The sequence below is a fragment of the Pyxicephalus adspersus genome, chromosome 1 (genome assembly GCF_032062135.1).
Source record: "Pyxicephalus adspersus chromosome 1, UCB_Pads_2.0, whole genome shotgun sequence".
Lineage (NCBI taxonomy): Eukaryota > Metazoa > Chordata > Amphibia > Anura > Pyxicephalidae > Pyxicephalus > Pyxicephalus adspersus.
This window is the reverse complement of record NC_092858.1, coordinates 136,038,295-136,055,501: the sequence shown is the minus strand read 5'-3', so window position 1 is coordinate 136,055,501 and position 17,207 is coordinate 136,038,295. Positions and strand designations below refer to the sequence as shown.

At 37.8% G+C, this 17,207-nt stretch overlaps 1 protein-coding gene across 1 annotated transcript in view; it reads left to right on the top strand.

The window, feature by feature from the left end:
- The first annotated feature begins 2,144 nt into the window (after positions 1–2,144).
- The window catches only part of ADGRG2 (adhesion G protein-coupled receptor G2), a 79,523-nt gene continuing 64,460 nt past the window's right edge, over positions 2,145–17,207 (top strand). Inside the window, exon 1 of the mRNA XM_072415171.1 lies at positions 2,145–2,294. The gene's annotated coding sequence lies outside the window, so the exon portion shown is untranslated. The remainder of the gene's footprint in view (positions 2,295–17,207) is intronic.

Below are 17,207 nucleotides of genomic sequence, written 5' to 3'. Positions count from 1 at the left end.
TCTGTATTCCTCACCATTGAAACCCAAAGACCTCAGCTTTCATTTAGTCAGGGAAACACACTGCCTTCAATCATACCTTCAATCCTGCCATAAAACCTACTGCCTGTTATGCAGCCATAAAAATCAGTCTCATATTAGATTGTAACACTGTACCATAGGCAAAACTGTGCTGCCAACTACTCCCATTCAAGTGAATAGAGTGGTTGGGAAACATTTTGTGCACACACCTGCGCAGGGTTGCTGACACTTTGCTTGCACATTTGAAAGCGGGCAGAAGTAAGCAGTACTGAACCCCTCGCTGCTGGTAGATGGTGCATGTAGTGTCTCCCCCAAGGCAGCAATTCACTGCCATGCGGAAGCTGTACCGCACCACAACCTTACTGCCAGTGTAGATCTATCTGACATGTCTTTGACTCTGTAAAGTGTTAATAATAAGTAATAATACAGGTAATAATGATCTCTAGATATCAGATAAAATGATCACCCTGGCTTTCAATATTTACTGAAGTACATCTGGTGGTTTCTACTATTTCAGTGGAACTAAAGTCTAATAATCTTGTCCAAATAACAGCCAGCTTTGGATGAGATTATTCCGGCAAAACAACAATATATAGAAGTGTCTTTCCCTTGTATGAGTCTCTGATTACCATTACTACATATTGGAGTCGTTGGCCATCTTGACCATCGTGCCAGAACTATTATCTGGGTAATAACTTGTTCCAACAATAGTAGAAAGGAATATTGGACCACCAGTTATCAGTTATTGTTAAAGCCCTTCTTCCTGCACTTGAATAACCTACCAAGCGCTATGCTACAATGTGACTCAGAACCTATGAACTGAAGCTACCATTTGCATCCTAAGTTTGAACCCTCATGTGACCTTTCTAAAGGGCATCCTGTTATAATAAATTGGCTACCAATGCCCAACTAATTTTAACATCGACCACTTTCATTTTTTCATCTCACTCAATACCCACATATCACCAATGTAAGGCTTCTTGAAGTCCCCTGAAGAAGCCAAAAGGGTGAAACGCGTCAGAAACCAACCTTATATCATATCAATGTTAAGTTAACTTTGTTATATGCCTTACAGCATAGTTGAGCTCTGTATAGATGGAAATCTATGTTGTTTGAACCACTTGAGTTGAACTTTGAATAGCGATGCACAGATTTTATTTGCTTGAAATACATTCTTCTAAAGTCTTAAAGAGACATTCTTTTCTTATCTAATTTCTACATTGAAATGTTAGAAAGCTGAACCACACATGTGCAACATCAGCTTTGGATGCCAAGAAATCTGAGCAATCCCGGCAGAGCCAATGAAAATAATTGAAGATGGCGGTGCCCTGTGATGGAATGCCGATAGGTGAGTCGCTGGGCTTTAGTTCCATTTTTAGAGCTTATGTCTGGCAGCTCTGGGCTTGTGTTATTGGCATCAGTATGACATGCGTCTGGGATGTGACCTGCGATTAACCTCTTGCTGACCTGCTCTGACTTGTTTCAAGCCGCTTTCCTCTAGACTTGTATGCTGAGGTAAAACCCATCCACCCGAGGCCTGCCAACACGTCCTGACTTGGTATAAACCACATGACAAATTAGCCATTACATATTATATATACATATTATACATTATACATATTATAGCCAATGCTAAGGAAGTGCGGAGACACTGGCTGGCAGCACTTTGTTGAAATAAACCCTGAGGTGCCCGGAATCTCCAGTAATAGCTGGTATTGGCAGCCTCCATATTTCTCTGTCAGCCATGACAGGTACTCTTTATTGTGAAGTGCACTACATTGTACTCAGACCACAACTCTGAATGTGGTAAACCCAGCACACAGAAACCAAACCAAAGCAAACATTTCTCTTTATTCTGAGGTTACAGTTGTATTATATATAGAGGAACGTGCTGAGGCTCTAAGAAAGTGGAGGGGCCCCGGGCCAGTCATAGTGACAGGTGGGTGAGGGAAGGTGCCCGGGCTGTGACTGGCGCTGCAGTATTAGGCGCGCCCCGCCCCCCGCTCCTCCCCTCACTCCAGCTGCTGGAGAGTCCGCCGGCTCCTCACACAACTACACAGGAGGCAAGAGGGAGAGTCACACAGGGACAGACACACTACACAACAATATACAACACTATAACACTACACAACAATATACAACACTATAACACTACACAACAATATACAACACTATACACAACAATACAGCACGGACTGAGTGTGTGACACCCCATAGAGGAGCCGGGCACAAACCATGGACTGATGTGCGGCAGCCTGAGACACAAAGCGTGCAAGGTGAGCTCCATACTTCTCATTTCCTCCTCTATTATCTGGTCCTATTATTTATTGTTATTATTGTCATTATTGTGTGACTGTACTGATATACAGTATAACAAAGTTTAGGAGTCCATTAGGAAGTTTCTGAATGTTCAGATCACTGCTGTGTCCTGGAAGGCAAATGAATCAGAAGAGAAATAAAAGTGAAATTCATTTATTGGAGACACTGATTACAATGAAGACAAATATTATTATTATTATTATTACACAGTATTTATATAGCGCCATCATATTACGCAGCGCTGTACAAAGTCCATAGTCATGTCACTAGCTGTCCCTCAATGGGGCTGACAATCTTATGTCCCTACTATATATGTCATTAATATAGAGGGGATTCTTCCCTAAATTTATTCTCACACTTCCTTATTCCTAACTGAATGACAGTTCTCCTTTCTAAAAACATAAAAGCTGTTTTATTATATTCTGATCTGGAATGATATAATTTAGTGTGCTGGTTTGTGGTATATTATGTGCAGGAATATGAGCAGCAGACTCTTCTATATAGGATCCTGATATTCTTCCCACCAATCGCCTATCCCTAAGGTGAAACTTTTTTTTTTTTACTATTAATTTATCTTCTTGTGTGACACATCAGCAATATATAAATGTATACCCGATGAATCTCACAATAATTCACCGGGGGTCCCACACTCAGGATTTAGATGTCAATCCAAAAAATGGCAGCGGTGGGTCAATCTATGATATCTGTGCCATGTTATTAGGAGATTTGTTCTGATTGACCATTAGGGCTTTGCTTCCTGAGTGAACTCTTGCAGATGGGGAAAAACATTTTTTAGCTGAACTCTCAGAATGATTTGTGTGTGTGGCCCCAGGAGAGCAGAAATCGGGTGTGTAGGAGGCACATGGTACTCTGATGTCACCATGTTCTGATGCCACTAATATTAGGGTGACATGAGCAATACTGGGCACTGGTTACACATGGGCACTGGTTACACATGGGCACTGGTTACACATAGGCACTGGTTACACATGGACACTGGTTACACATGGGCACTGGTTACACATAGGCACTGGTTACACATGGGCATTGGAGTGAATTCATTGAGGGCAGAAGGTAAGGGCAGCAGTACATCCCTTCCCCATTCACAGACAATTATCAGGAGATGGTATAGCTGCTTTGGACCTGGAACCACAGAATATTAGAATAAGGACTGAAACTCCTAGAGTGTTTGAAAAGGTCAGGAAGAGATGTAATGACAGTGAAATGATTTAATTTTTGTCTAATGGAGACACTTGTTGCAGTGGAAATGAAGAGAGGATTTACCTTAGATTTCTTCTTGCGTGACCAATGGAACAAAAACAGCCAAAAATTTAAAATAAAGTACATGTGTGGCCTAAACTTTATTTTTGTAGTTTTGGATAGGGTGGGAAGAGGTTTGATCTTTTGTCATGTTTTTATTTCTGTCTGTGTCCCCATTTGAGAAATTAATATTTGTACTGGTGGCTGTTATCTTTAATATTATTGTCTCCAACATTTTGGAGTTGTTCTAAGGACAAAGTTATAGAGAAATCTTGTCATGAGGACACCAGACAAACTTTTAAAGTTTTTCCCTATTTCCTGTTGTATCTTCGGAGCAAGGAAGGAGGGGAAATCTCCCCAATGGTACACGATAAAAACAAATCAGAAAAAATGGACAGGGATTTGATCTAACAATTTAACCCTTTTCCTTCCCTACAAAGCGCTAAATCCAAAGCCTTCCTACAGATGTCTGATGGACATCAAAGGATTCTCGCTGGTAACAAACATTCATAATGGTTTCCAGTGACAGATGAATGAACAAGTTTTGTACACACAGTGCTGCTCTGTCCTATGGAGGGAGGAGGGGGGGGGGGGGGCATTATCCTTCTGTGTTCTCCTCCATAGAAATGCACAGCGGTTGCTCCCAGTCGGCTGTTTATCAATCTGCTCTGGCTGTACACATTTTAGAGTTCTGTTATTCTATTAACTGATGTGTTTACTTAAGCCTTTTGTGTTTTGGAAAACCAAAGTGTCTATATGCAGGACAATATGAACACAAACCATTAAATCTAAGGGTCTCATTTATATTGGATATTACCCACCAAATAGTTCTCTCTGTACTGATCTGTAAACATGTGGTCATTGGAAGTATAACTCTACCTTTATGCAGTTCTATGACTTAGTTCATATTATGAGGTGATGATCCTACAGTGCTGTAAATGTTCCTCATTCTTTCCATTCTCTTCTATGGAAAGTTTTCACATTTACCTCGTGGGAACTACTTATAAAAAATGTAATGCTGTGTGAATATTCCACAGTTATTGGAGTGTTGCCCAAGGCATCATTCAACATATAGAGATGTCTTGTAGGGCACAGTGGATACTTCAAGATCCTGTATAAACTTTAAGTTTCCTAATGAGCATTGTTTACACTGGGGTTGATGTTCTAAAGGAGTAACTGTTTACTTACCTTTAAATTTGTGAATAAATTACTAAGTGAACACATGTTACAATGTATTTACTTTTTAGTAATGTAACCCTGATAACCTGCTTTACGTTGTCAGAAGTTTAGTCGCCAGAGACAAGTGGTCATACTCTTCTTGGGCAAAAAAAATGACGTGTTCAGCGGTTCACGGGCATCGTTCATCTGTCCGCAAAAGTGAATTGATTGATGTCTAGACACGATCACCATTCACTCCGATGGAGGAGAGCACAGCAAGGTTCTGCTTACTTGTCCTCCTCTACCCTCAATATAGAACAGAACTGCACTGTGCGTACAATGCTCGTTCATCATCCATTACTGCAAGTGTTCACAATCATTTCCAGTAATAATCTTCTGACGTTCATCAGACATCTGTACGGAGCTTTACATAAATCTGGCTTCACACCCATGCTTTGCACTAAAACACAACACTGTTGGCTCAGTGGCTAGCATTCTGGCCTTTGCAGCTCTAGGGTCCAAGGTTCAATTCTTGGTCAGGACTATCTGCAATGAGTTTGTATGTTCTTCTTGTGTTTATGTTGGTTTTCTACTGACATTATGGTTTCCTCCCACATCCCAACATGCAGTTAGGGTAATTGGCTTCGGCAAATGACTGCAGTAAGGACATTAGTATGTGAGCTCCTCTTAGGGACAGTTAGTGGCATGACTATGAATGTTGGAAAGTGTGCCATTATATGTCAGTGCTATATAAAAATAAGGGATTATTATTAAAGCGTACCTAAACTCTGGATTTTCACTTTACATAAAAGGGTAGACAAGCCTTTTTTGTAAGGTAAAAATTATGTTGTTTTGAAAAAAAAAAAAAAAAAAGGTGTAGCACCTCCCACTTATTCCCACTGATCGCCTAGAATGGGCATACGCAGAGGGAGCCTTTGCACGGGGGAAAAAAAAAGTTGCCGATCTTATGCATGCGCAGTGAGAGCGGCAATTTTTTTTCATCCTTTGTCACCTGATCTCCCGCCTGGGTGGGGTGATGTAGGGTGAAGAACCTGGAGGAAGAGGCCAAGATAGCGGCATCTGGAGCGCCTGCTCTGAGGCGGATGCCGGGACGACGTAGGACCAGATGCAGGACACTCCTGGATGGATCAGACTGCCCTGCAGAATTGAAGATGAGTCTATTTTTTTTGGCAGTCTTTAGTTTTGTTTCTCTTTAATACTAATTATAATATTATGTGCATTACCTTGCAGTAACACAACAAATGATACATTGAAATTCATTCAAAATGCCACTCAAATACACAAGTACATTAAAGTGTTCTGCAGGGCACCTGGACCCATGTACCATGTTGTGGTTTTTCTGCATTGTGGTTCATTGTCAGTCAATCTACAATGGAGTGGCGTAACACAAGTTCAGGCACATGCTATAATACACCACAATGCTAGGCTAAGAGGTGAAAGTTTTAGTGAGATATGTAATGTTTATATATGTATTATATGCTAAAGTGTTCATCATCCCACAGGATTTCTTTCAGCTATGACAGACTAACATTTAATAGGAAAATGATGACGTATCACTCCAAAATTAGATGTATCCCATGGTGCAAGATGATTTCTGAGTCCTAGCCTAGCCCAACTTGAAATTAAGTGAATCTGAAGATAAATCATCAGCTGATCACTTGTAAATGTGTGATTGGATGTTTTGGTAAATATTGATTGGAAGTACAGAAGTCATGTCCTATGTATGAATGATTACATCAAATCCTATAGGAATTCTGTTGTGTCTGGGAAAATGATTGGAAAAGCAAACTATCATAGCCATGTTTGTAGTGTTTTAGGACTTCCCCCAGGCCACTCACCCGTCCATAAATAAATCATATTGCTTGATTAGCCCCAAAACCTGCAGCAGAACTTCATTTAGGGTAAATCCCTTGAAAAACATATTTTAAAGTTGCATTACTTTACTTAATTAATGCCATGTAACAATAATTCTTGTTTCCCTTGTTTTTTTTATTTAGGAATGTTATGCAGAATTGATTTTATGTTTTCTCTTTATTTATCTGTGTCAAATATATTCAATGGAAAGCTATGACTTGAAGTAACTCATTGAACCAGGAAAGGTTTCATTTGTATGAGTCACTATTTCTCTTATCATTCTTCTACACATTGGTGTGAGTGGATTTGTAAATCCAATTTTATCTTCTATAATTACACCTTTGTGGTGTTAGTGGAGATTGAATGTGAAGCTTAAAGGTGTGACTGGCAGGTTATTTAGCAACTAATTAGCTGTGATATCATGAACATGACTGTTCCTTTTTAGGATGACATTTCATATCTATAGATGACTGAAGTAGGGTTCCAAATATTTGCATTGTATGAGATTTTGTACAATTTGTAAAACAGATGTAGACCAACTTAACATTGGCTGTACAGGCAATTTTTATAGTTCTGTGTAATTGAAATACTCTGTGCTTGATCACCTTATTTGTATTACATTTCTTTTAATGAAAGCTGCCTTTACAAGAGATATTCCTAGCAGGTACTGCTAGTGATTTATCATGCTATCCTACTCAGACATAAGTAAGAGCAGAAGAATAATGGCTCAGTAAAAGACCTTTTTGAGGTAGATCTGTGAGATGAACCCCATGAGACTAATTTCCTAGAAATCTCTGACTAATCTGCATGAGAAGATTTTTTTCAGTCTCTCATAAAATTGCTTTACTTTTCTAAACCAATTTGGTCAGGGCTGGGCTGGCTGGTGATGGACTCCTCCTCTTTCTATACAACACTGACAGATTTTTGAGAGCTCCCATAGAGCACAATGTAGATGCATCACAATAAATGTGTGCATATTTGACAAAGTTCCTAGGCTTGTTTTGGCATCATAAGGCAAACTTTCCAAACCTCATCCCAATATCCAGTGCAGCTGCTGCCAATAAATTTCCTTTCCAACTAAGTTTAACGCTTATGATTATTAAATGAGTGTATTTCTTAAACCAAAAGAATCTACAAGACAGTGCTTGGATATGTAGCGTTCCCAAATAAAATAAGTGGCTCTAGTCACAGTGTCACCTAATTCTTTGTTAATTTTCAGTGTGCTATGCTGAAGACATCTCTGCAGCATCCAGGGGAGAAACATCAAACACTGGGGCACCGAACATATTCTCTGCAGGTAGAGAGAGGATTCAAGTTTGATTCTGCAAACTTCTACTATCATATTCTCTGTTTACCCAAACCTTTGCAAAAATTAGTGCAGATGAAATTGAAAGGACCACCTAACCTTCCATCTGTGCCAAGGAGCATAAGAATAATGGGGGCTTTGTTGTGTGCCAGTCTTCACACTATAAAAAGGAGGAACATTTTGTGTTGAAGCAATGTAGGGAAAGCTGACAAATTGCTTAGGGAGAGGTGGTTAGAAAACTGTTCTTTCATTCCTGTTGCTCTTTCTTTGGACCTATAGACCCTTTGTCTCCTTTTTATATTGGAAACCACTGCACAAGCCAGAAATTATTTTAAGCTGTGTGAGAAGAAGCTATAGTTGGGTGGCAGCTCCAGTATTGTGACCCAATTCATGAGTAAACACCCAAATACAGCCAGTTGGTCACTGAAAAATGCTGGGTGGTGCACCCAGCTAAATGGAGCTGGGGAGAACACTGGGAACTTTTCTATATATACTTTTTGATAATTTGGAATAAAAAAGGAGAATAAGTACATGGATACATTGGTACCCCTTACCCAATCTCAGAAAAGGCTATTTAAATGTAAATAAAACAACACTTAAAAAAACATTTTATTAAAATAAAAATACCAACACATACTGATTTTTAAAAAATATATTGCATTAATGTCCTCAGAAGTAATCAAGAAGTTGGTCAATTACGTTATCCAGCGATGTAAATCTGTCATCAACCACAATCACTTGATGAGCAAATACGTTTACATACCGCATTCCCATTGCTAAATGACAGATTCTCTTCAATGCAGTAACAGCACAGGGAATCTTTGGTATTTCCGTAGACTATGGAAATTCTATGGAATCTCTGTAGTATTTCCTCAGACATGCTGAATGTCTTATATAGTGGGAGAAGTGCGGAAGGTAAACTTCATGACTCATGATTGACAATGGATTTATATCGCTAGACTTTGTTTATTTTTAAAAATTAGTAATCAGTAATTTTTAAATCAGTATTTTAATGTTATTAATATATTGCCACTGTTCAACTTTTACAGCAGGGCAGCAATGCATGTGTAGACACCAGTCCATTATCCATATATAAATTTCATGGTGTCAGACCAATTGACACTCTACTACTCTTTCTGGACTTTGCAGAGAAATATTTAAAACGGAAGCCATTAAAATATGCTTGTAATTGTTATCACTGCTACATTCTGTTGAATAGCTGATAAGTATATGTAAAAGGAACTGTTCCTTATTCATATTTTGGGAAAAGTGCCTAATAATGCTTAAAAATAACAACCTATGACAAATGATTTGAACACTTGTTATTTAGAATTTATTTCTTAGTTTGTTATTTCTCTAAACTCATCTCTTCAAATGTCCTGAGGAAGCCCAAGTGGACGAAACGCGTCAGGAAAGAGATGTTTGTTATGCTTTCACTCACATTTAAGATTGTTTAAACAACAAAACCTCAGGCTTTGTACAAAAACAAAAAGTCGTCTACATGGTAACACTGTATATACGATTTTATCAACGCTCTGTTATATTGTGTATTCTAAACTTTACAACTAAAGCTAACTTTTATCAGTTAAAAATTAGTGCCCCATAAAAAGCCTTCTTTTTTCATTTTTCCCCTCTCTTCTCCTTGTCTACACCTCTTTTACTAAGTAAACATTTGACCATTTAAGGCTTGGCACAAACCGGCATTACCGGATCCTAGAATTGTTTCTCTCTTATGGTAACCTCTAGTACTTTGAACTCTTTGAATTTAATTAATCAGGTCCATAGCATGCTGTGATTAGTTGTTCTGCTACAGGGTAGTAGTGTTTGTTTAATACTTGTTTTAGTGGAAGTACTTGGCTTTCATGTAATCTTCTGTTCCTGTTGTATAAAAAGAAAAGAAGAAGAAGCAGGACTCAGCCATGTGTCCAACAACATCTGACTAGTTGTATATAAAAAATAGGGTCAAATAGTATATATGATGGCTACTAACAGTGTTTCATCAAAATTTTCAGTCATTATTCTTACAAACCAGGACCATCAGTTCATGGCATTTCAATTGAGGGTAGGAAAGATAAAAACTTCAAGGTGCATTTTTCCTGGGCATAGATAATGATTACATTTTACACATATATGTTAAGATGAAAAAAGAAATCTTAGAAGAGCTACAGAATCACATAAGACAGCAAATCTTAGCAAAACCGTGTACCTAACTAGAAAGTTGTACTAGACTAAGACTACACATATAATGGTATAATGCTTGCAGGCTATAGGGGAAGACGTTAAAGATTTTTATTTAGAAGCATTACTACTCACTGGCCATTAGGATAGAGAGCTGTGAGACACTTATTTTGGTATCTAATGCTTGCCCAAATGATTACCCTGGAATATATGAAAAGCAAGCTTGATCCTGCTTCAACTAAGCAAGACAGAAAGAATTACAACAGCTAATGGAGAGTATATAGTCTCTGAAGAAGAAAAGGAAAGTTATCTACACTGTTCTCTATCACAGAAAGTCAATAGAAGGAAACCTAAAAAAAATGTATCTAGTTTGAAAAGTAACCTCCTATAATTTGCGGGTATCAGCTGCATTATTACAAAATGAACCCACATACTACCTGAAAGGAAAAATAGAACAAAGTCCAGTCAGGTGGTTTACTCTTCCATAGAGGAAAAACATTTAAACTCCATTTACCCCCGGCACTTTCTCTTGAACACAGGAAACCTGAAACTTTAAAGAAGTTTACTGAAGATCAGTGCATCGGTGGTATTAAACATGACCCATGCAGTCAAACTAGCGGCTTTCCCCAAATCAGCATCTACAGAACATGACAGCCCCTGGATTATGTGGTCCTTTGTAGGTACTGTACAATCCAGAACACAATGGTGTTACAGAGAGAATGAACCACACTTTATGTGAAGGTGACAGAAGCAAGTTTCCTATGCAGATATTCCAAAATCATACTGTGAAGAGGAAATATGACAGCCTGCTATCTTCAAATGCTTACCTGGAAAAATAGCAGTGAATGCTCAGTTATGGAATGGAAGGAAACCTGACCTAAACAGACCAAAAATCTTTGAATGCAAAGCTTCGTGAACCAGAGAAAAAAGTGTACAAAATTGAAGCCTAGTGTTAGGAAACAATATTTGTCAGCTACATGAATTCTCAAAAAGGTTACAGACATCTGCATTTAGAAACAAATGTAACAATCAGCATAAATGTAATTGTTACCAGATCACTTTTTTGTCAAAAGCCTCATGAACTGAAATGAAACATTCACAATATTCAACAAGAAGATTCCCCACTGCAAGAATAGTACATCATTGAAAATGGTGTCACCCACTGATGCTAAGCTTCGCTACACCTTTACTCTGCCATGCGTCTAAATCCACAATTTCGGGTCTGTTGACTGCCTACTGAGACCCAAGCAATGTATTATAGGAGACTGAAAAAGGAGGTATTAGGAAAATGTGCCTGCCAACAATGAGAGCAAGTAAAATATAGACTGCTTGCTTGGCAGGTAGTGCTAAGTACACTTTAACTCTTGGTAAACCCTTGAGGTGTTATGATTCTCAAGTGTTGAGTTTTTAAGACGTCCCAATGGAGCACTCGTGCTGTACAGTTAGATTTGTTTCAGTTGAACAAGCTGTATCTGTATATGAGAGCTGGAATAAGGCTGAAGTAAGGACTGATAGCTTTTGCATCCACTTATAGTTACCAACGGTCTGCAAAGGAAAAAGCATATTCTTAAATTGCCTATTCCTTGGTTGTTAAATCAATTTTAATGAAGCTACCAATTTCAAGTGAAAGTAGAATTATTTCCCATGGGCATTCTAATATCACCAGCCTTTATTACATGTTAACTTGTGTGGAATTTTGTTTTTATTTCTAAGTTTAGGAGATATCACACTATCTTTTTCATATTTGCAAATAGCAAAAATGTAATATTCTACACTATATTCAAACCACCGGTAACCCTAAAGTGTTATCTGAATTCCCTATTGCCTGTGGTCCAGTATTTCCTCTGTCTTGTAAAAAGCATGACAAGTTTTTCAAGTTAATCTTCTTATGAATATAACCCCAAACTTTCCTGTTAACTTGCATAGAGAAGTCTTCAAAGATATGTGCATCACTTTCTGACATAAAACGTACTCAGACATATTCTAGGAATTAATTAGCATCATCCCTTCAAGAAAGTTCCTCATTCATATTTCTTGTTCCCTTTTTTAACTTCTGTATATATTCTGTACAATACAATACACACAATTACCATTCAATTTAATTATATTTAACACAGTGCCATTAAAAAATGAAAAATATAAAATTTATCAGCCAGTTTTTTTCCTACAATGGGCTTCCCATCACTTCCTGAGTCACCTAGTTCATTCTCATTATAAGATAATCCCTTCTGACAACCTGTCAGGATTTCCCTGTTTTACTAAGCTTGACAAGTTCCCAAATACATAGAGCTTTACTTAATGTGTTACAATGAAAATATTGCTACTGAACACCATATAATGAGGTAGGTATTGTTATACACATAATTATCTGCCTATTTATTGAGACTATGGGAATGGGTTGATTTGTAGCCTGGAAATTTTCTTTTTTATATTATGTGCTCATATTTTTTACCCATATTTAAATTCCAAAATATACAGTAACTAAACCACATAAAAAGTGCTAAATCTAGTGTGCTATTAAATTAGAAATAACCCTGTGTTAGTCACCTGTCCGTTTTCTCTCACAGCACGCCCCCATCTTCTTCTTTCTTTTTTGCGACCTTTGCCCATCTTGATTTTCTGGCCTGGGAAGACATAACTCCCATGCTGGCCCAGGGGAGTTAATTAATTCTCAGCATGCACAGGGGAAGCTGGAAATGTTGGGTATTCTGGCACGCTGTGCATGCACAGCTCAACTTTTTTGCCAAGAACAATCAGGCAGGTAGGAGAGATTATTGCCGAAGGGACATCGCCTGTCTATTTCTGCAGTAATGACCTTCCTGATCATGTAATCCTGAAAAGTGGAACATTAGTTTTGCTTTGACTACCACTAACCACTTTACCACCCAGTGGTCTGATCCTTGCTGTGTGGGGCCTAGTATACAACAGCAGATCTGCTGCCAGTTAAATAACCAACTGATCCAGTTGAAAATTAAAACTATAGCACTGTATAAAATCATCTGCTTTTGTGATTTCTCAGATGGAAAGTGATGAAACTGCTGTCAGATTTGATTGATCAGGTGCACGCTTGACATTATTTGTGTACTTTGGGTCCATATTTGCCAATATATCTAACTGAAAACCCAGAGGTTAGTTTTCTACGATAGGTCACCTGCTAATTACCTTTAAGATTCACTTGTTTTATCGGATCGAGCTGGGTGATCCGACAAACCTGGAATTTCATTCCAGGTTTGCTGGATCACCCAGCTTCACTGATAAAAGTGAAGAGCTTTAATAAATCAGGCCCTATGAGAGCATCTGATATGTGAGGGTCTAAGCAAGTTGTGTAAAACATTTAGTAGAAGAATTAGACCTCAGATTAATTTAGAGGTCACTATGTATCTGTTGATAGTGCTGAAATCTTTATGTTGGCCGAGGTGAAGGAATTACTTTTATTACTAAGATAAGTTTTTTCTTAACAGATAAGTTATATAATTGGACTTTAATGTTTGTTTTAAGTTATTTATTCAAAGTGTTTTTATTGGACTGTGATGATTTGTGCACATAAGGTTTTTTTGCACATTTTGCACATTTTAGAGCAATAATAAGATCAGGTATTATTTTGTATCAAACATAAATTACCACACAAAGTATTTTTATTTAGTTTACTAGAACAATTTTTTTAAATAGTTTATTTATTAGTTTATTTGAAATGAAAGCTGGATTTCAATCTTTTTTATAAGGATAATATAATTTTTTTTACTTTTAGAAATACATTGCTCAAAATAATTAAGGGAATACTGAAATGACATATCAGATCTTAATGATCAAAATGTTTTGAGTTGAAAATCTTTATTGATATATGTTGGGCACATCATTGAGAACAAAATGATGAAGGAATGTTTAACAGAAACCACAATCGTTACCAAAAATCATGAATCACAGAATGGTTGAACTTTTGTGAGTTTCATCACATCATAACTGTCTGGGAATTCTTCTGACAAGATGGCATATGGTACCCTGGGGAATCTCCTCCCATACCTGGATCAGTGAGCTCCTGGACAGACAATGTACCACTTGGCAGACTTGGATGCATGTCCCAGAGGGTCTTGATTGGATTCAGGTCTGGGGAATGTGGTGGGCAGTCGATTGCATCAATAACTTTATCACCCAGGAGCTTCCCACTCTCTCTGGCCACATGAGACATGGGTCATTGTCCTTCAGGTGGAACTTAGGCCCTACTGCACCTGCGTAAGGTCTGACAGTGGATCTGAGGATTTCTTTTTGGTACCTAAAAACAGTCAGGGTACCATTAGCTAGCATGTAGAGGTTGGTTTGGCCCTTCAAGGATATGCCCACCCCTATAAATTTGCTAACCCCTTGCCAAAGAGGTCATGCTGGATGATGTTGCAGGCAGCATATCATTTACCACTGAGTCTCCAGACTTGTTCATGTCTGTCAAATGCGCTCAGTCTGAACCTTCTGTCATCTATGCGGAGAACACGTCGCTAACAGCAAATCAGCCTATTCTGATGTTCTCTGGCAAATGAGAATCGATTTTCACTACCAGTAGTGACAAATGCATTAGCAAAACCTAAATAAGTTTTAAAAATTAGTGAAGAAGAATGAGGGAGAAATGGTTTGCTCTAAAATTATTCCCTTTATGTGTTGCTTGCTGTTACCCCTTCTGTCCACCTGTTTTTGCCTTCATTTCCACCAAAGGAGGTGAAATTAGTTCACAAATAACTTATGCTTCCTAAATAGAGAGACTGAAAATCCAGAATATTAGCTGACATGGTGTTATGTGGTATTGATTTAGTGTTCCCTTATTTTTTGAGTAGTGTCTGTTGGGTAGAAGTATGATTATTATACACAGCATTGTTATTATTATTATTATTATTATTATTAATAATAAACAGGATTTATATAGAGCCAACATATTACGCATTGTTAATATACATCCACCTGTCCTGAGTAAGCTGACGTACATCCACCTGTCAGTGCTGACGTTCTCAGCAGTTCTAGGAATACATAAAATACTAGTTGCCTAGCATAAAGAATGATTGATTTGCTACATTTGCACATTTAAGATCTCTGACGTCACATTTTCAGTCTTGTTTTGGACTTGTTACTCAGAAGGTGTTGAAAGTCATTGAATAAATATGACAGCCAGGCATTTTCAGGAGGAAGCCAGCCTTCATATTTCTTTCACTATACATTTATTTAATGAATATTTATGAAGATTATTCAAAAAACCATATGTGAAACCAGACTGTTCATTAGATAACAACTATTCATAGAGAATGGAAAAATAATAAAAACTCATTAATAGAAAATTAAAATCAGATTCAAACACTTCCTAAACAAAATGTTATGTATTACTGAAAATGAAATCACAGTTGAGATCAGAAAAGCAGGCTGACATATCCTCTTGGCCAACTTGCAGTTAGAGATATTACTAAGTCTCTAGTACATTTACAAGTAGAGTTCAGGAGAATTCAGTGTCCTGTCTATTAAAGACAAAAAAAGATATGTTATGCAGCTGCAATTTGTTTTCCTAATAGGTAATGATATGGTAACTAATATGGTGATGTATTTAATAAAATAGAATCATTACATTAGTTTTACATAGAACTAGTACAAATAAATTGTATATAAGTGATTTCAGCCTTTTTTAACCCCGATTATAGAATCGGCACCAGTTAGATTGATAAGAGACAGCTCACCACTGTCACCTGTGCTGTGCTTACATATGATGATAAGGAGAGAGATGACCTCACTGGTCTACTGTTGCTCCTTCACTATCCCTTCAAAGGCTGGGGATGGGTTGGTGACCCAACTGTGCTGCTGGACTACATCCAAGAAAAAAAATCAGGTCACCGGGTTGGCTGTACTGTGCCGTAGAGCTGTTTAAAGTGGAACAACTTACCTGTGCTCCCTCTTAAGGCGCCACCGTCTTTCTTTCACCTTCTGCCCAACAATGATCTTGATTGGTCGTCCCAGGGTAATGTAACTCTCCTGCGCAGGTGCAGGAGTTCTTCCATCCTCGACACATGGAAGAGAAGTTGAGATTGTCCGGTTTCCCCAACAACCAAAGCTGAAGATGCGCATGCGTAGCTCAGCCTTTTCACATACTCCCAGCGCGACCAGACCTGTTCCTTTCTGCAATACCCACCTGCCTGAGCCTTTAATTTGTAAAGTAGAACTTTAGAACTCTCAGTACTGGATAGACTGAAATGCAAATTCTTTAGGCGATCAGACAGCCCAATATATCTATTCCAGTTGTGTGCATAGCTTTTTTCCTGGAGTTCAGCTTAAAGAGAAATTTATTTTTTAATAGAAATTTTAGGTTATGTGAGTAGTAGGATTTCTATATTAAACCCTAAAGATATAGTAGATTCTAAATTTAACACAGGCAGAAAAAAGGGAATTTAGGCATATTCATTTTTGTGACTCACAGAAGAAACATTTCCATGTTCTACAGTCATAAACCATTCTTCATAGCCATGAGTCACACACAGTCTGTGGCCACCACCCAGCATGCTGTTCTCATATTTCAACTACCTGATGTATGCTTTTATAATTGTTTAAGTTGTGGTCTTCAGGAACTCTCAGAAAAAAAAAAAAAAAAAAACTGTTTGAAACCGAGATGTGTAGTTTCCATGGAAATGGTACTTAATAGGTCTCCTACTTGTTCGGCAATGGTGCACCGTTTTAACTACCTTCTGAGTTTAATATATCTTTTTGTTCAGTCTAGTAATTGTTCCCAACTGTCTATAATTTCCAAAGGCTGTGATCTGGTTTTTAGATTTTGTCTAGGATTTTCCTTTTTATGTCTGAAAAATAATCTTTCTCATTGTTTTTTTCATACCATATGTGCTGCAGACTGATTTAGAAGGAAATTCTAACATTATTCTGATCAGGCTATATGGCATATTGTTGTGCACATAACTAGAAATTATAAGAATGTAACTAAACCTTAAAAGTGCTTTTATGATATTTACCACCAAAAGTATTATTTATAAATCCAGTGGACACCCAGAAAGCTTAATTAGCAAAGAAAACATACATTAATGCTAAAGTTGGCTAGCGTTTGTATACAGTGGATTATTGG